The following is a 20,760-nucleotide window of genomic DNA, read 5'->3' as shown; positions in this document are numbered from 1 at the left end:
CAATTTTATGAATTTATTTAAATAATTTATTAATTATAATCTTAAATTTATTAATTTTAATTTTATCAACAATAATATGATTCCGAGATATTATTCGAGAAAGAACATTTCAAGGAATACATTCTTTTTATATTTTATCAATAATAAAATTTAGAATAATTATATTTATTATTTCTGAACTATTTTTTTTTATTTCATTTTTTTGAACATTCTTCCATAATTCAATTTCTCCTTCAATTGAAATTAATTTAATATGACCACCTAAAATAATTAAATTTTTTAATCCATTTGAAATCCCTTTATTAAACTCAATTATTTTAATTATATCAGGATTTTCAGTAACATTAAGACATTATAATATATTAAATAACAAATTTAAATCAAGAATATCAATATTAATATCAACAATTTTTTTAGGATTTTATTTTAATTTTATACAAATTTTTGAATCTTATAATTCATTCTTCTGTATTAATGATAGAATTTTTGGATCTATTTTTTTTTTATCCACTGGTTTTCATGGTATTCATGTCTTAATTGGAACATTATTTTTATTATATTCTTTAATTCGAATAATAAAAAATCATTTTTCAACAATTCATCATATTAATTTTGAATTTGCTATTTGATATTGACATCTTGTTGATGTAATTTGATTATTCATTTACATATTTTATTATATCATTATAAATTAAATTAAATTTTAAATATATAGTATAATTAAATTACATTTAATTTCCAATTAAAAAATTTAATATTAAATTAATATATTTAATTAATATAATTTATTATTTATTAACTTTTATAATATTAATAAATATTTTTTTATTAAATAAATTTTTATCAATATATAAAAAATTTAATATAGAAAAAAACTTACCTTATGAATTTGGATTTAATCCAATCACAAAAATAAATATTCCATTTTCATTACCATTTTATTTAATTTCATTAACATTTTTAATTTTTGATGTAGAAATTATTTTACTAATTCCTTTAATTTCATATATCAAAACATTAAATTTTTTATATTTATTTATTGTAATAATGTTTTTATTTTTAATATTAATTTTTTCTTTATTAATAGAATGATCATGTAATTATTTAAATTGAATATTTTAAACTATTCTAATTAAATATTTTAATATATAAGGATTTAAAAAATAAATCAATCTTTAAGTCGAAATTAAAAGTAAATTTTACTTCTTATATAAATTTAAATTTATATATTAAATAAAATAAATTTTAAATTGAAGCCAAATTAGAGGCATTTTATTGTTAATAAAATAATTGAATTTAATATTCCAATTTATTAATATATTTATATATATTTATATATATATATTTATATATATATATTTATATATATATATATAAATATTATATAAAAAAAATTATTTTAAAAATTATACAAAATTTAAAATTTAATTTAAGTTATATAGTTTAAATAAAACATTATACTTTCAATATAAAATTATTAATAAATAAAAAATTAATTGTAAACAGAAATAATTTAATAAAGCTTCTAACTTTAATAATTGATTTAAAATATCATTATTTCTTATAATTTATTATTAATAATAATATTTAAAATTTAAATTCATATATATATATATATATGTTATTTAAAAATTAAAAAAAATTTCCCTAATATTTTCAATATTATGCTCTAATATAAGCTACTTAAATTCTATAAATAAACAAATTTTTTTTTCTTTTTATTTAATATATGAATATAATTTAAATTAAATTAATATCATTAATATTAATAAATATAAATATAATAATAATAATAAAGAAATTTTAAATATAAAATTTATTTCTAATATATCACAAATATATCTTATAATTTTTCCTATAAATTTTTCTAATAAACCTTTCTCAAAATAAAATACATAATAAATTATTTTATTTATTAATTGTTTTATTATAAACTTATAAAAAAATTCTATTATAAAAAATCTTTTAATAAATATCTTACTTTTTTTAAAAAAAAATTAATATTTAATATTAATATTGAAAATATTGATCCTAGTAAAATTATTTTAAATACAAAATATTTATAAATACAAATTAAATTAATATTTAAATGATAAAAAAATAAATTAAAAATAAATTTTCTTAAAATTAATATTATTATTAAAATTATTGATATAACTCTAATTATAATATAATCTTCTCTTAAATATATTAAATTTTTTATATAATTATTTATTATTATTATAAATATTAATTTTAATTATAAATATTAATATTAAATAAAATTAAATAATTAGAATAATAATTATTTCCTAAACCGCCAACTAAATTAACTCATTTTAATCAATTTATATTTATTAAAAAATTTAATCTCAATAAAAATATTAAATTTCTTAAAATATAAAAATTTATAAACTTAAATAAGATAATAATAACAATTACAATTGTAACGTCATTCATTTTTAAATTAAACTTATAATATTAATTTTTTGATGACCAAATTCATAATTTATTCTAACTAATAGTGATAGACCTATAACTCCTTCACATACAGAATAAATTAAATAAATTAAATAAATTCATCTATTAAAATCAATTAAAATTATATAAAATAAAATAATTGAAATTAAATATTCCAACCCAATTAAAAAATTTAAAAAATAAATATTATTATTTAATAAAATAACTAAAATTATTAAAACAAAATTCAAAATAATAAATTCTAAAATAAATTTAATATTAACCAACTTAAAAAAATTAAATTTCTTAATATAATATTAAATTTCAAAAAAATTTTATAAAAATATCTATAATTCCCAAAATTATTGTTTTTATTTAAACTATTTTTTGTTAAATTTATATATTAGTTATATAGTTTAATAAAAACATTAATTTTGTAAATTAAAAATTTAAAAATATTAATATAACTAATAAAATAATTTTAATATATTAAATTTATTACTATTAATGAAAACTCTTATAATTGTATTCTTCTTTATATTTGTAAATCTATTAAATTTTAATTATTACAAAAATAATAAAATTTATAATATTAAAAAATTATATTTAAATCCCAACTATTATATTCTTTTAATATCTATTATTTTCTTAATTACTATATTATTTATTATAACAAAAATTTGTTATATTAAAAATAAAAACTTACGAGCAAAAAATGAATAAAATAATTTCATCAATTTATAAAATTCATATATTAAATTGTTACGCCACGAGGCTTACCACAGGCTGTATTTTATAACCGTCGCTCGCGGTCCTACAACGTCGCAGACGGATCGTCGCGGCTGCCCGGCAAACAAACATTGTAGTGGCAAGCGCATGGTTCATTAAGGGGGTCGCCTTCCAGAAAAGACGAAAATAATCGAAGGGCGTGCAGTTCCTTCTGACGAGTCAAGCGTGACACTTCGACAAATCTGACGAGCAAACGAATTTATCTAGAGATCAAAGTCGAGCCAAAATTCTGTAACATCTTCATCATATTATTGTAAAATATATTGTTCTATGTTAACACTGTTAATACAGTGTTACATTCATTAAACCACCTCTGTTATCCTAAACGAAACAGGGGAACGACTATTTCGCGGCGTCGATTAACATAATCGTAGCGGGAACTTACAACTCTCGTTGACGTGCTATCTCGCGATCACGTCTCTCCGCGAACGGTCGTAACAATATGTTTGTTGTTTTATTTATGAAATATTGTTCGTCTTTGTTAATTATTTTTATCGGTGGGATGTGCTTTTTCATTTTAGTTATGCTTATAGTCTTGTTAGTAGAGGACACGGGTTTCCACCATTTAGCTATGGGCGTTGCCGTTCGTAACTTTCTCTTCCCCACTTGCCGCACTTTTTCTGAATCACTGTTTTACACGTCCGTTTAACTCGGCTGCGCGGAACTCGATTTATAACATTGAGAACATTTATATCGAAAATTCTTTCTCGCATTAAGCTTCTGTATTGATACAAAAGGCACGAATTAAGATATATGACTGTTCACAAGTATTAGAGCACTTGCTGATCTTATAGATTTTATAGAAAATGTAATACATGATTGATCAAGATTATTAAGAAAATGAAGTTTACTCCCATATGAGATTAACGATCCGAAATACACACTGTGTGAAAATGTACTAAAATACCTAATGTCCGTACCGTAAATACAACGAAAAACGTAACGTGTAGATTGCGGATGTTTATGAATGTAAAATTTGCGAAAAGCATATGAAATTTATACACATCAAATATACAAATGTAATATCGTGATGTAATATGTTCACAAAGAGTGGACAATAGAGATGTTAATCAGACAGAAAAAGACGGTTGTCGATTAACTTGAACTATTCATACCAAACGTACAGAACACAGCGCAATCCACACTCTCTCGGCAACGCCACTCGCAAACTCCGTCTCCGCTCGACTCGCACTCGGCTCCTCCGCTCGCACTCTCGTTTTCGACTCGCACTCTGTTTCTCGACTCGCGCTCTGCTCCTCGACTCGCACTCTCTGCTTTTCGACTAACACTGTTTCTCGACTCGCACTCGGTTTCTCGACTAACACTCTCTGGCCGTTGTCCCATTCTGTTGTCCTTTTCCTAGGCCCACCGCACGCTCGTGGCCAGGGTCACGTAGGTCTTTTCCACGAAACTATGCACTTGAAAAGACCGATGACACATTGATGGGCCCGACGGCGCCTCGGCTCTCGCGACACTGTTCATAGTTCGCCCGATATTTCCTAGGCCTTTCGTCCACGATACTACACAAATATTGATATATGCACGAAAAATATGCGTATCTGCACAAAAAATATGTACAATTTGTGAGTAATATGTTCAATATTGATTTATTAACGTTATGTGAATTGATACAAAAGGATATTTAACAATTTCGTTTTAAACAAAAAATCTATTTATGACGACGCGCCAAAATTCGCATTACGATAAATTACGATAAATTATAAATTACTTTTCCGTATCTGCAGCACTCAAATTGTACAAGGAATGTGTGCGTTTGAGGGCCCGACCTTTTGGTCGACCGCGCCATACCTGGAGTAAAAACGCATACTGGCTTCGCATTTAGATGTTCGCGTTCGACTCTCTTCTACTTTCCAGCGCCTCTTGCCTTGGGAACGGCGCGCATAGATGGTCGGCGCGCGACTTGGAAAAACCCTCTCCTGCCCTCTCCTTGCGGATCATTGGACAAGTTAAACCTACCCTCTCGGGCGGCAGCTCGCTTAGCTGGCGCCACGCGATACCTGCCACCATATAGCTCGGTCCCAGCAGGTTGGCTCTCCAGCCGATTATTCCTGCTCGGCAACCATTTTGTATGCTTACCGCTTGCACCGACGGTCACAGGTTTCCTCTCCAGCTCGCACGCTTCGTGCTTTTTTCTGCGCCCCGGTTCTTCGTTACTCTTGTTTTCTTGGTTCTATCTTGTTTATTGTTCTATCTTCGATCCAGTGTTCTGTTTGTTGTATCCGTTTATTTCTTCGTTGCGATTCTTTGTTTGGTTGTTGTTGTTGTCTGTATGAACTTGAAATATAAATGCAATTTCCTTTTAAATACAATAACGAGGTTTATTCAATTTCGATAACATTGTATTAGTAAGATATCGAAGCTAGCAACTTTTCGTTGAAGTTTATTTTATATTTCTTAAATTATTCGGGTAAAGATAACTCCACACTGACGGCCTATTGTCCACAGACAGATGTCGTAGTGATCGGCGGACAATGTCTGTCAGTGAAACTTAAGGCGCGTACGGGCAGACTACAGGCGTCTGTAGACATTGCCTGTCGACAACACATGCCAAAACATGTATATAAACTGCCTGCAAGCAACGTCGCTTGTCCACTAGAAGTTTGCCGGGTATCACTGCGTATCGATGAGTCGAAGATGCCTTGGAGATGCAACACACGGATCGTTTAAATCTACCTGTAATCCAATCAAGCTAGCCTAAAAAAAAGACAAATTCAACATTAAATTGTATCGGACATTTTGCTACAACGCTCAACTGATAGAAATCATGCTCAGGAACAAATATATGTCTTTGCTAACTTTCTAAATATATGTAGACGACGTTTTAAATTGCTAGTAGTTGAAACAAACAATATGATATATTTTTGAGTGATCTATAAGGATTTACAGGCCCACTGGGAAATCTTATTAGTGTTCTCTTGCACTATGTATTAAAGCGCATCAACACCGATAGAAGCACTGTACACGCGATATCGTCGCGTCGTGTCTCCTGAAAATCGCCGATAAGTCGCTCGAAACTTTACTGGAAACATTTCTCCATGTTCTACTGACAATCACATAGCATGTGTCATTGCTGGAATTTGATAAATTTGGTTAAGAACACGAAAGAATTTTCCGTTTATAGTAAAGCAAGGGACTATCGAGTTGGAACAATTCGTGTTTGAAAATAGCGTTCTATGCTAAAATAGCGGTGGAAATTATACTACATGTAAAAGTGAGTCATAAAAACAAATACAATTTTCTTATTTTCTATCTTTTTTACTTTTATCGCAAGTTTGATTTCTATACATATAACTGTTTTCAATTTAAGGAGGAACTTATTTTCTTAAGGGCTTTTCATACAAATTTGAAAAATAACTGTTGTTTTTGATCCCTTATCTCTATCTTTATCCTTCTATTTTTGTGAGACTGTATCGGTTATTTATTCTTAATATTTACAATCCGAAGTCTAATTTATGTGCCGTATTAATTTTCTGTGAATAATTTAGAGATATGTGAAATCTTGCTATATATACATACTGTTTGGTACCTATTAGAAGTGCGTTCGATCTAATGTGGAAAATTCTTAATTTTAATAAAATAGTTTCAAATTGCTAAGGCTGGGGCAAACTAAGAAGTTTCTGGAATATACAGGGTAGTAAGTCGCTTCGCAGATATGTGTACATCGGGACAATATGTTACATATGTAATCCCTTACACAGTTTCATATTATCTTGTAAAATGATCATTCTTCTTTTAATATCAGTTGGTTTTTGTATTTTTATTTCATTAATCCCATAGATTATAATTCCTTTAGGAAATTTTTGCAAAAATTTTCGCGCGTATTCCAAGTTGGCCCGTTGACTAGTTGGCAAAAAGAATTCCGCCGGCAGACGTATGCCGGTGCCGTAAATCATTTCGGCCGCCGTTGCGTTTAGGTCCTCCTTTATCGCGGTTCTTATACCTAATAAGACGATCGGGAGAATTCCGACCCAGTTGCTCGTGTCGTGGCATTTGATCGCCGCCTTTAATTGTCTGTGTAGGCGTTCTACCATCTCGTTAGACGCTGGATGGTAGGCCGTTGTACGCAAATGTTTGACGCCGAGCAACCGGCATAATTCCTCGAATAAACGCGATTCGAATTGACGTCCTTGATCAGTCCTAATTTTCAAGGATACGCCGAAACGAGATATCCAGTTAGAAAGGAGGGCCGAAGCCACGGTTGACGCTTCCATATCGGCGATAGGTATGGCTTCAGGCCAACGCGAAAAACGATCGATACACGTAAGGCAATAACGGTATCCTTGCGAATATTGCATTGTGATGATATCTACGTGTATATGCTCGAACCGGCCCGCTAGCGTTCCGAACGTTCCGACGGGCGAGGATACGTGTCTGGTGACTTTGTTGCGCTGACACGGTATGCATTGTCGTGTCCACGTTCGGCAATCTTTATTTACCGACGGCCAGACAAAGCGCGTCGCTACCAATTTTCGCGTAGCTCGCATCCCCGGGTGGGAAAGTCCATGTAGCGCTTGGAATACGGTGCGGCGTAACGGTTCCGGTACGTACGGTCGCACGGTCTCGGTTTTAATATCGCAGTATAACTCGACGTTGTGATCGGGAAATCGTACTTTTCTCAGCTGCAACGCGCTCGAGCCAGCGTTGATAATTTTGCGTAGCTCGCTATCCTTTTCTTGCGCTGCAGCTAGCGTATGGTGATCAATTGGTTTTCCGATCGCTTCGATGCGAGATAGAGTATCGGCTACGTTATTTTCTACCCCTTTTATGTGACGGATATCCGTCGTAAACTGTCCGACGTAGTCCAGATGTCGAAACTGTCTCGGCGAACACTTATCGAGGTTCTACAAACATTGTGGCCTTTTTCCTACTTAGTTCGGTAATTTTCAATTTTAAGGTGTTGAACAATTTCGTTTCGTTGTAATTTAAGATTTGTTAACGAGCACTTTTCACAAACTGACCGCTGTTACTTGTCTTTGGATCGTTGTTTTGTGAATACGGTGAATGTAGGAATAAGAAAGAAGAGAAGCAATTGAGATACAACGAGATACCTTACAGATTTTATATCTAGACAAATAAAGTCAAAAGAAATATAATTTAACCAGTGTCTGGATCCATTTGGACTAGTCAGCAAATAACGGAAGTTGTTTAACTTAGTGTCATAAGAAGCCAAGGTATCTCTAAACGACGGATTTAGTATCAACATTCATTGTAACTTCAAAGAATTGTGTCGGACTTAGGCATGGTCTTCTGTGCAGTTGACCGAACGTTGCGCATTTCCAGAGTTTAGCTATCGTCCAATATCATTTTGATCGTGAGATTCTCAAAAATCCAATTAAATCGTTTTATAACAATGAAATAAAAAATATGAAAACTTCGTTTTTCTTATTTTGGCAATTTATGAGTAATTGCGTTATCGCTGGAGCAGACAAAGAAAACACCGGAAACTACTTGCAGTGATCAGTTCCGCGAAGTAGTGGGGATAACTCGTATCCGCTTAAAATTTGAAGAGACAAATTTTCGACTCTCTGAGCGACGTTTATTTCGTCAGGACTATCAATTGTCGTTTGAACGTTGTGTTTCGATCGTTCGCGGAGAGACGCGATCGCGAGATAGCACGTCAACGAGAGTTGTAAGTTCCCGTTACGATTAAATAATCGACGCCACGAACTGATCGATTCCCTTATTTCGATTAGGATAATAAGGGTAGTTCAATGAATTCCACAGAATTAACACAAATAAATTAACGTTTATTTTAACAAATTATCAACTAGGAAGACATAAAGAGAACAACAAAAAGAAATGTAACTGCGTTTTGCTTGATAAGTAATGCGCGATATAAGAGATGTGCTGACGGTTCGGCTTCTCGAAAAGTTCGGAACGCCTTTCGATTTTTTTTCGTTTTTTCTGGAAGGCTACCCCCACTACGTTCGGATCACGCCACATTCTTTTACGCGAGGTAAAATAACGGCCACGAGTCGACGTTTCTGGAAGTCGCCCTGCTTAATGAACCACGCGCTTGCCACTACAATGTTTGTTTGCCGGGCAGACGCGACGATCCGTCTGCAACATTATAGTGGCGCGATCGACAGTTAAGAATATGACCTATGGTAAGCCGTATGGCGTAACAATAGGTTTCCCCTATCTTCCCGTAGTTGGGACAAAGACTGTTTGTCTGTTTGAAGGACTTTAGTTTCCTAAGAATTCTGCCGAATATCAATGGTCCGCCTGGCTTGGCGCGCAGGCTCTATTACAATGTTTGGGAACCCATCGTGACATATGGTGCGCCTGTGTGGGCTGATGCAATGAACTATGAGAAGAACAGGAAGATTATAAAAAGGACCCAACGTACTGCCCTGTGCATTACATTTACAGCCTACCGCACTGTATCTCATGCGGTGCTTTGTGTATTGACCGGCAACATACCGATCAACATTAAAGCTAGGATGTTGAAAGAATCATACGAGAGAATGAAGATTTATAAGAGCTTAGCTGTTGAAGGTGAAGTGATCGATAGATACATCATGTTAAAAGAAGAACTGGATGACATAAGGAAGAAAGCCCTAATGGAGTGACAAGCGGAATAGGGCAATTACAAAGAGGACAACTTTACTAGGAAGTTGATAGGTAATGCGTCTATATTCGCCAAGAAAAGGAGAGACATCGATTACTTTACGATGCAAATGTTAATGGGGCATGGTATCTTCAACAGCTACAGAAAGAGGATCGGTAAGGGGGTCGACACTAAGTGTAGGGATTGTGGTGACCCGAACGACGATGCAGAACACGTCCCGTTCGTGTGTCCTAAATGGACCTAATGAACATAACGATCGAACTCGAGAATTTCCTGGGTCTCAGGATAAGTGTGGACAACTTGGTGGACACCGTGGTTACCAAGGACGAATACTGGACAAAGCTCAAAGCGTTCTGCAAATCGATAATAAATTACAGAAGAGAAATGGAAATGGCTATGGGGTCAGCGAACAGGAGGAGCGGTACCAGCATGCAACGTTAAATATTCGGAGACGCGGTTAATGACAACCCTGATGAATGCTGATCGGCTATGCCGGGGTTGTCCGTGTCTAATCAAATAAAGGATCGAGGGGTTTTTAGGGCGTATGGCGATGTCACCTGCCGAGTCCTACATAACCCAGAGACGCGGATCTCTCTGGGTACGCGTAATAGCATTTTTCCCTCTTCACGCAAAAAAACCGGTTCATCTAACAAATTTTTGTTTCATGACGACGGTGTCCTCGAGATAAGGACTCATGGTAACTACAACTGCCGTACATTCTCTACTATTCTCCTCGATAGGAACATGAAGAGATCCGTTCCTTTTTTCAACTACGATCGGATTTGCAAAGTCGGATTAAGACTGATCAATCACTTTGTCTTGCCGCATTTCTATATCTACTTTAAACACCTCCGGGTGTCTATTACAATCTTTTTTCTCTACTTTACGAATAGAAGCATTTCCGTCCTTTATGTTTAATTCGACGGTATTCAGGAAGTATGTGCCAATTATGAACGAGTGTTGCATCAAGGTATGTGAAACTTCATGTATCGTTACAACGTACGACTCATCATCTATCACAATATTCGTCGAAAATTCTTCGAGTGTACAATTTCTTCCGGACCCGATACCAATTTTCACATACTGATTCGCTCTCATTAAAGTTAGTTCGCTACCGGTATCTATTAGCGCGCTCAATTCGAAATTTCCGATCTTAAAATCTTTACCACGCTTCGTCTGCAACGATTGCCACGTGCTAGAAACAACTTTATGGGACTCGCTCAGGTTGTCGCATTTCGATACGATGTGTCCGTCGTACTCTCTACACTTAAAGCACTTGGGTCCTCTCGACCTATTCGGGCACTCTGCACACTCATATTCTTCGTCGCCGCAATTGTAACATCTCGTCTTCTTCATATCTCCAGATTGACTGGGCTTCCTGCTCCTTTCAATTTTGGCTAGCTTCACAATCAATTTTGCTCTGCGATAATTCTGTTCCTCGTACATGATTAATCTCTTCCTCAATTCTTTAATGGATGTAGTAGACTTATTGTTTTCTTCATCTACTATTCCTTCTACAATATGCTCCACTTTCGCCTCCTCTTCCATATCAACATGGCTGGCTATTTCAAGCATGCGGTACAATTTATATTCCAGAGAAAAATGGCGCGCCCGGGCGAATAGATGGCGTTAAACGCAATGATCCCAATTGAACTGAAAAGTCGTTATGTATTAAGGGACTTATATGTAGAGGATGGTTAATCGAGAGATTTATTAGACGAGATTGCCCGTTGTAGAAACCGTCAAGAATATTTTAAAATGATTAAATAAATAAGAACAGATAATGTTCGCAAAGACGCTCGTATTAACGGATTCGCTAAGACAGTGTATAACCGCTCGCTCATAACTCGTTAGTAACTGATCAATACTCGGTAGATAGTCGGTAGAGTCATAGGACGTGGCGGATCGAGAGCGACTCATGTTGTTGTGCCCTGGAACACGGACATCGCCTTGACGCACGAAACATATCGATAGGTAAACTTCGGACAAAACAAAGTCACCGTTATGGGCAATCGTCGATCTAAGATGAATTCAAATTTTCCGACCTCCCCCCTCCCCCAGTATAAATAAACGGACGTGATCGCGAGTTTGTATATACCGAGTACCTACGAATTATCGATCAATATCTACGAGTTATTATCCGAGTCATCCGAGTCATAGTTATCGAGTTTTTCGCAAGCGACCATACCCTAGCTTCGCGAATACATTTGTACGAACGTCTCTCGACGGTATTTATATTTATTCGTATTTATTTTATTTATTCTAAATATATTTGAGGCGTTGCAGCAGCAATTTCTCGTATTCTCTAAATTATTGATCCTCACACGATCCACTACATGATCGATAACTCTTTACGATTGCGTCCGTTTAAACTAGTACAGTATAAACTGGTCGGAGGAGAATCGGAAAATTCAAATTCGTCTTCGTTCGACAGTTGCACGTAGCGGCAACATAGTTTTGTCCGGAGTTTATTTATTGCTACATTATGTATGTCCTAACGATATTGATACTCCGAGGCAAAAAAACAACATAATTTGAATTGTCCTCTAGCTCATGTACCGCTACATGTACTTTCAAGGAGCAAAACTGGCACAGTCCCGCTTGTGACGCGAAACGGAGATTATCGTTTCCCTTCCTTTAACGCATTTTGCCATTGAAAGACACGAATTTCTGTGACTTGTTTTATCTCTGTTATAAAAGTTGATATTTACAATTCTGTAGTTTTTATGCAAACGTAAAAGGTAAGTAAATATTAATAAATATTATAATAATATAATATAGTACTGTATAATAATATTAATAAATGCTTCGCTATTTACTTGTTTTATTTCCATTAAAGTATATTGTATTTTTCATTAGAGTACTTTCACTTTTATTTGGTGTAATAATAAACATATACGTTAATATTCATTGACATTAGTGTAATTGTAAGCTTCGCTGTAAATTTAATAAAATTGATAAGAACGGTATTGTTAACAGTGTATATATTTGTAATTAAACTAGATTTTATTCTCAACGTTACTTCATTATTTTATTATTGTTTCATATAAATATTTTTTTTGAAAAATAATTTACATATGCTTCTAAGTTAAGTGTTTGTATTAATTGTTACATATGTCATAATTTCAACCACAATATTAAATTATGGTATGTATTATTAAAAAGTATAGTTTAATGTATATATTAAATACTTATGTAGTATCGTTGAGCTGTGCTCAGCGCTGTAGAGGTCGCTGTTGGGTACGGTCGCTCTTTTCCTCATTTTTTGTACCGTGGAAGAAAAATCGGACTCCTACGTTCGTAACCTAAGGCGCTAACCACTTCGTCGTCCGACACTAGTTAGTGTCGAGTGGTGCTATTTAACTATCGAGTGCCACCACAGGCCCTTCTTTCCACGATACTACACTTATAAAGAATTTATTTGTAGATTTATCGGTTGTCGGAATATCGGTACTACATCAAAGAATCGGATTAAAGCACTAATTACCAAAGATATATTGAATATACGTTGCTTGGGTGTTAAAAAATCTGTTAACGACCATTTTGGAGATACTTTGCTCAAACACCACAACCTGGCCCTTCAACTTCAACTACGCCGAAAGTTTTGAAGAGCCGAGCAAAAAGAGAGGGTTGAAGGAAAGCTGCAATTAATATTAAAAAACAACAGTCAATGTCACTTGTTGCAAAATTACGAAGGCCATTAATTCGTGACGATGACAGTAATGTAAATGTTTGTATCATATTATGATGAAATTTAATATCTTTAATCTTACCCCGAATCTCATGTTACTGATCAATACTAACCTTTATATATAGTACCTAATAATGCTTGATATCGGTTAATTAATATGTTGAAATCTAATCGCTTAATGTATGTACATTGTGCATATAAATTCTATTATAACGTAATTAAATATATCCTACATTTTTAGAGGAAACGTGAAAACCGATCTAAAAAAAAGGAAAAGTGCTAGAAGTAGCTCAGAAGAAGAAATAACACAAAGCCCTACAAAACATAGTAAATGAGAAAAGTGTTTTAAGCGAAACAATTTCAAGGAAGATCGCGGGTACTTCACAGACACATTTACAGGATCATCTTTCTATAAGAGAAGATGCAATACAGCCAGAAAAGTGTTCAATGACAACAAGAAATAGTAATAGAAAGAGAACTTTTTCACAGAGTGAAAACACGAAGATGCATCAGCTAAAAGAAGAAGATGAGTCATTCCCTGAAGTGAAAAAGTTTCAAGCAAATATTCAGAAACAAGAAATTAAAAAGCGGCAAAACAGATCTATGACATTGTGTTTCGATCGCGGAGAGACGCGATCGCGAGGAAGCACGCCAACGGGAGTCGTAAATTCCCGTCACGATTAGATAATCGACGCCACGAAATGATCGATCCCCTATTTCGATTAGGATAATAGAGGTGGTTAATTGAATATGACACTGATGTAACAAGGTGTGAATGACAGTTTATTCCAACAACTTTGTGAAGAAGACAGTTACGCTGGTGCGTATGTATAAGATAAGTGACTGACTGATCTTCGGGTGTAGACCCGGTCGAAGGATGTTGTATGTTTGAAGGTTGAAGAATCAGTGATGTTCGGTGACGATGCTGTAGCGGAGGAAAGCTAAGGATGCGTGTGTCTAGCGCACGGGACCATCGGATTTGTTGTTAATTGGTTAAACGAAGGTTGGTGGACTAGGAAGGGTCTTAGCTGCTCTCGATAGAAAGTTGTTATTAGGAAGCATCGTACGTGGGAAAACCCAACTTTCCCTTGTCAAGCCGTGGTAGACAATAATCTTTAGAAATGATTCAGAAAACAGATGTTTGTTGGGTCTGAAGGACCTTAGCAAGCAAATTAGTGGGATTTATGACGGGTGCTTAAGGTTATTGAGGGTACGCCGTAAGAATGAGCGGACATCTGGGGCCTGTCTGGCCAGCGGTGTATGGCCGGGTCCAGGTAGAGTGTTGCACGACGCAACATATTGAGTGAAGATGAAATACAACCATCTTCGGAGGAAGAGAGAATGCTCTATTCGATCCATTTGAACAGGCAGGCACGGACACTTCAAAACTTGTTCAACTAGGATAACTAGAACGAAAACACGATAACAAAACACTAGAACTATTGCATGAACAAAAGCTTTGAAAAATGCAAACATTGCAGAGGAAGCGATTGCATATAAATCCGCTGCGTTAAATGTGCAGGTACACACCCCACTGACCAGTGCACTAAATCACCGGAAACCCCAACGAAGTGCATCCACTGTCAAGGTGACCATTCTGCTAACTACAAAGGCCGCTCAGCCTACAAAACCTTATGTATAAATAAATATCCCAAGCTTAGAGCCAAAGAGACAACCAATCAAATACCCAGTCTTCCGAAATTCACTACTACTTCAATCTCCTATACTACTCCCAAGCAGTACAAGGAAATCAAAATAATCCAAATAACCACAGGGACCATTCTCAAAATAATGTCTCCAATTCATAAAACACAGACAACGTCTCTAGTGTCACAGTGGCCCCGGGAATTCAGCAATAGGATAATCATATCTCACATACCTTAGCCATCGAAACAGTAACTAAGCAGTAACAGGATCCCTATGTGACCGGCATCCAACGATAACCCCTCCACAGGAGCCAACCCCTTGATATAAAAAAACCTCCCAAGTCAGTACTCGACATTCTATTCTGTTCTGTTATAACATTCTGTATCGTTACTTTGTCAGTTTCTAATAAATTTTGTAATAACGATCATAATTGAAATACGAATCTCTCACCTTACGTGCGGAATGTGAAATAATCCCGAATCAACGTGACATTAGACTCGAAAAGTTAATAGAAAAACAATCTGAACAAATAAATAATTTGCAATCACTATTAACACTCACCATGGATAAATTAATACGCCCCGACGCAAAATAAAATCAAGACGCATAGCTCTTTGGAATGCCAAGGGGCTAGCTTAATACAAATTCGAACTAGAACTCTTCCTAAAGCAACAGCAAGTCGACGTAATGCTCGTATCTGAAACCCACTTCACCGACAAAAACTATCTGAAAATAAATGGTTATAACTTCTACCATACCCAACATCCTAGCGGAAAGGTCCACGGCGGCACCGGAATCATTATCAAATCCAGCATTAAGCACTACGAACTTCCATCATTCCAGAAAGACTACCTCCAAGCAACAAACGTAGCAATAGAAGACTACCATGGTACAATCACCACTTCAGCAGTATACTGCCCTCCCAGACACTCCATCGCCAAAGAAGATTTTGATAACTTTCTTGACACTCTGGGCAATAGATTCATAGCTGGAGGAGACTATAATGCCAAACTTACCCAATGGGGCAGAGGTCACAGTAACAGGCAAAAATCTCTTAAACAGCATAATCACCAACAATCTCAACTACTTCACCACATATGAACCCACACACTGACCCACTGACACTAACAAAATACCTGACTTACTTGACTTCTTCATAACTAAAAATATCTCGCCAAAATATGTCCAAATCAACTCCTCGGCTGATCTCTCTTCTGACCATTCGCCCGTGATAGCAACAGTCAGTTCAACAAGTATCGAGAATACACATAATGGCTTTATTCATAACCAACTCACCAACTGGCAGCTCTTTAGAGAAGTCTTTAATGACTCAACTTTAACCCTTATTTCACTAAAAACTAATGAAGATATCGAAGCAGTCACGAAATACTTAAACACGAGCATAATAAACGCTATCCGCTCCTCCACACCTACTAAGACTTCTATCAGCAAACGTGAATATCCCCATTACATATTTAAAAAAATAGCAGAAAAACGTAGACTAAGAGGAGTATGGTAGTCCCATAGAACACCAGATGACAAACGCAAACTAAACAACGCAACTAGAAAGCCAATCACAATCATCAAAAATTATAAAAACGACTGTTTTCATAAATATCTCGCCAATTTGTCCCCCACAGCTGACTCCAACTACTCACTATGGAGGGCTTCCAGGAAACTCACGCGCTTCCCGCAAATAATCCCATCAATCCGCTATCCGCAAGGTGGATGGGCGTGTAGCCCTATAGGTAAAGCCAACCTGTTTGCTAAATACTTGTCTAAAGTATTTAAACCCCATTCCTCCAAAGCTGCCGCAGACATTACTGAACACCTGCACTCTCCCTTCTAAATGTCTCCTCCTATTGAACCCTTCACTTCTGCAGAGATTATAGAATCAACCAGTCGCCTAAACCCCAAGAAAGCAGCGGGGCATGACCTAATAGGCAATAGAGCAATCAATGAACTTCTCATAAAAGGGATTGCACTCGTCACATCGATTTTTAACGCAATTCTTCGCCTTGAATATTTTCCTAAGGCCTGGAAAATTTCACTGATTACTCTCATCCCTAAACTCGGAAAACCAATATATAAAACTCTGCTCCTATCGCCCAATTAGTCTTTTACCTATCCTGTCAAAACTATTCGAGAAAATGCTAACGAATAGACTCCTTCCACTCTTGGGGGATTTGAAAATACTCCCAGATCATCAATTCGGTTTTCGGAAACAGCATTCAACAGTAGAGCAAATCCATCGCATAACACACATTATCAACCAATCCCTTGAAAAGAAAAAATATTGCTCAGCGATATTCCTAAACATTCAACAGGCATTCGACAAAGTATGACACAAAGTACTACTATACAAACTTAAAAAAGTCCTATCACACACCAACTACTCCATCTTAAAGTCCTACCTAACCAATAGGCAACTCATGGTTAAATACTTAGACGTCACTTCCACAACGTTCCCAATGGAATCTAGCACACTCCGAGGTAGTGTCCTCGGACGCCTGCTGTTCTCCATCTACACTGCCGATTTACCAACATCAACAGAGATAACAATAGCAACATTTGCTGACGACACAGCGCTACTAGCTTCCCACGCTGTTACGTCGCATGGAACAGCTGTACTCCAGCCGACGCTACCTGGCAGCCAGCGGCCCTCAATAAACTCAAGGACCCACCATAGACCGTCAACTTTGGCTTCATTGTTTCCACATGTTTGCCAGTCAAACTGTTTGTCTAGAAGTATTTTCAGTTTATTTTCGGGTTTCGGAAAAGTCCTTGAGTTTATTAGGCTCTTAGAAATCACGGAGAAAGCGTGTAGTCACCGAGTGGGAATACCGAACACATGTTTATCGAAAAGGACTGGTTTTCCCCAGGAACGAAGTCACCCCCGATCCACGTTGGTGGGAGACTACCTCATATCCTTTTTCATTAGCATGACTCATAACCAATCGGCATCGCGGATGGTTACCCTCACTTCCTTGACGAAAAGTGTGAACAACGAATCCGCGTTCTTCGTTCAAAGGGCACACCCACGCCAAGCTTTCCTCCGGAAAAACATAAGAGGGAATAGTCAGTCAAGCAATTCGAGCCTCTCAGGTGGGTCATTACATCAACTCAATACTGTAGAAGCAATTCAGAAAAATATGACAAGGAAGGGATGTGTGTTGAATAATAGATAATAAAACTTCATTTACCTTAAAAACTGTTCTTTTTAATAATATTAGCCCGAAACTTTTTAAATGTAAATGCATACAGAATTTGATTTTATGCTAAAAGTATCTGTACATGCTCAATCCGCCTTGCGATAGCATACGTATCTAACAGGGGATTCGTAATATATTTGACACATATTATCTTTACACGGGAAAATCCATGTCGAAGGAGCAAAAATATCCTGCAAAATTGAGACTGAAAACATATTTTACGGAATATCCCGGAAATTATTACGTTTAGAAAGATAGTTTAAACGTAGCAATTGTCTACAAGCAAGGAATTCAGCTAAACAGTTTTAATCTATAATTTAATTTTATCTGTAAATTTTCTTTAATACTGGAAATTCGCGTCTTTTTGTTAACTTTTATTGCAAAATGTTGTTCGATGCTCTGGAAAATTGAGAAACTTCAAAGAAATGTATAAAATATGGATAAATGGAAATTTTTATTTTTGATATTATAACAAAAATAACTGCATTTGTTATTATTGTACTATACTTGAAATAAATTCAGCCACTTTCAACATAAAAGTAAATTGTTTGTAATATGAAAAATACACAACATCAGACAGATATTAAGAAACACACTATGTAACTTCAATTTATATATCATGTTCATAACATATAACAATATTTCCAAAATATTATATCATAATAGAAATGTAATTATATTCTTTCCAGCCATCTTACTCAAGATCCAGTTTTCGGTTTTTGGTCGTGGACCTTTGCCCTATCGAAGCTAGTAGAATTTGGCGACACAGCCTTCATTGTGTTACGAAAGCGACCGTTGATTTTTCTACATTGGTACCATCACGTAACAGTCCTTCTCTATACCTGGTTCTCTTATGCAAAGGCCACAGGAAATGGCAAGTGGTTTGGCTTGGTAAACTCTTTCGTTCATGCCTGGATGTACTCCTATTATGCTCTGAAAGCAATGCGGTTCAATATACCAAAATGGGTCGCCATGTTTGTTACTACGCTACAGCTATCACAAATGGTTGTGGGTTGCATTTTAACTGCATCAGCTTACTACTATGTACACAGTGCCCAAGTTGAATGTCACGTTACGCCTTTGAACATCAAACTTGCTATGCTGATGTACCTCAGCTATTTCATTTTATTTGCCAGATTCTTCCAGCAGGCTTATTTATCTAACAAACACATAAAAAAAATTGGAAAGAAGGATTAGCCCAATAGATCTGCAAGTTATAACAAGCTGAAGTTTATGTAGAGCAGGTGAAAAACTTTTTAAATCTTTTTTACGGATGCTTTTCAGTGACATATCTTAAGAAAAACTTTATCAAAATCTCATGTGATGGATATGGACGTCAAGAAATAATTTGATGAATATAGTTCTTTCAAGCCTTTGTGAAGGCAAAGTTGTAAAGATTGATTGTGAATGAATGAAAATGGAGAAATAGAATTAAAGTAAATCTCGCACACTAAATCAGAAATAAATTTTTAATATCTTAACGATATTATCGTTAACTATAGTACGAATGAATTAATAAATCTCGTCCTGGAAACACATATATCCCTAATCTGTTTACTTATGAAACGATTTCCAAGAAATTTTTTGGTCTCTTTTATTTGTAATGTTTCCTTCTTCCGATAACGTGACAAAACCTTACTGGAACAAGAACGGAAGCGATATAATATTTGAAAATGTAATGTGTAAATATTCGGGTAATATTAACGTATCTAATATTGAATCATTTAATAGTAAAAAAAATATTAAACACAGATTCGCCGGCAAATCTGATATACTTTTATAATAATGAATTATAGGGTTGACATATTTATTGTCATACGTATAAAACTATGAAACTATATATATTGAAAGAAGCCATAGAATACATAACAATTTGTATGAATAAAGTACGAGTGATATTAAAAAATGGATCATGCATTAGTTCAAAAACTTTATCGAGCCTTAGAATATTTTCTGCTATTTTTAAGTGTCAATATTGATTATTATCTTGTTTAGTATGTAGGGAACGCCTCTCAAACGTTTTTCTATTTTCATTCGAACTGCCTATGTACGTATATATGTATGTATATTATACCGCCGTTTTCTGGTGGTATTACATATTCTAATGGTGTAAGAAAATACTTATACTCATTGTTTTGTAAAATACACACTACCGGTGAAGAATTGATAACCTTCCCATTGCGTCTATATTATATCATCTACTAGTTTTGTTATGAATTTAAGAGTTATTACTACAAAAATTAAAGAAATGATAAAATTTTTGCAAACAGTGCTTTCTTTTTAGTTTGTTACAATATTTTAAAAAGCAGCCTTATGAAACTTCAGAATCGAGGAAAAAATATTCGTCGGTGTGACGGTAAGCTTTAATTAAGGCTTTAATTAAGGACGGA

General features: G+C 34.9%; 1 pseudogene; it reads left to right on the top strand.

Annotated features, from left to right (window-relative positions):
• The window catches only part of LOC117162415 (very long chain fatty acid elongase 6 pseudogene), an 87,791-nt pseudogene extending 67,883 nt beyond the window's left edge, over positions 1-19,908 (top strand).
• Positions 19,909-20,760: the final 852 nt, after the last annotated feature.

Source organism: Bombus vancouverensis, unplaced genomic scaffold, assembly GCF_051014615.1.
Source record: "Bombus vancouverensis nearcticus unplaced genomic scaffold, iyBomVanc1_principal scaffold0024, whole genome shotgun sequence".
NCBI lineage: Eukaryota > Metazoa > Arthropoda > Insecta > Hymenoptera > Apidae > Bombus > Bombus vancouverensis.
This window is presented reverse-complemented; position numbering and strand designations above follow the sequence as displayed.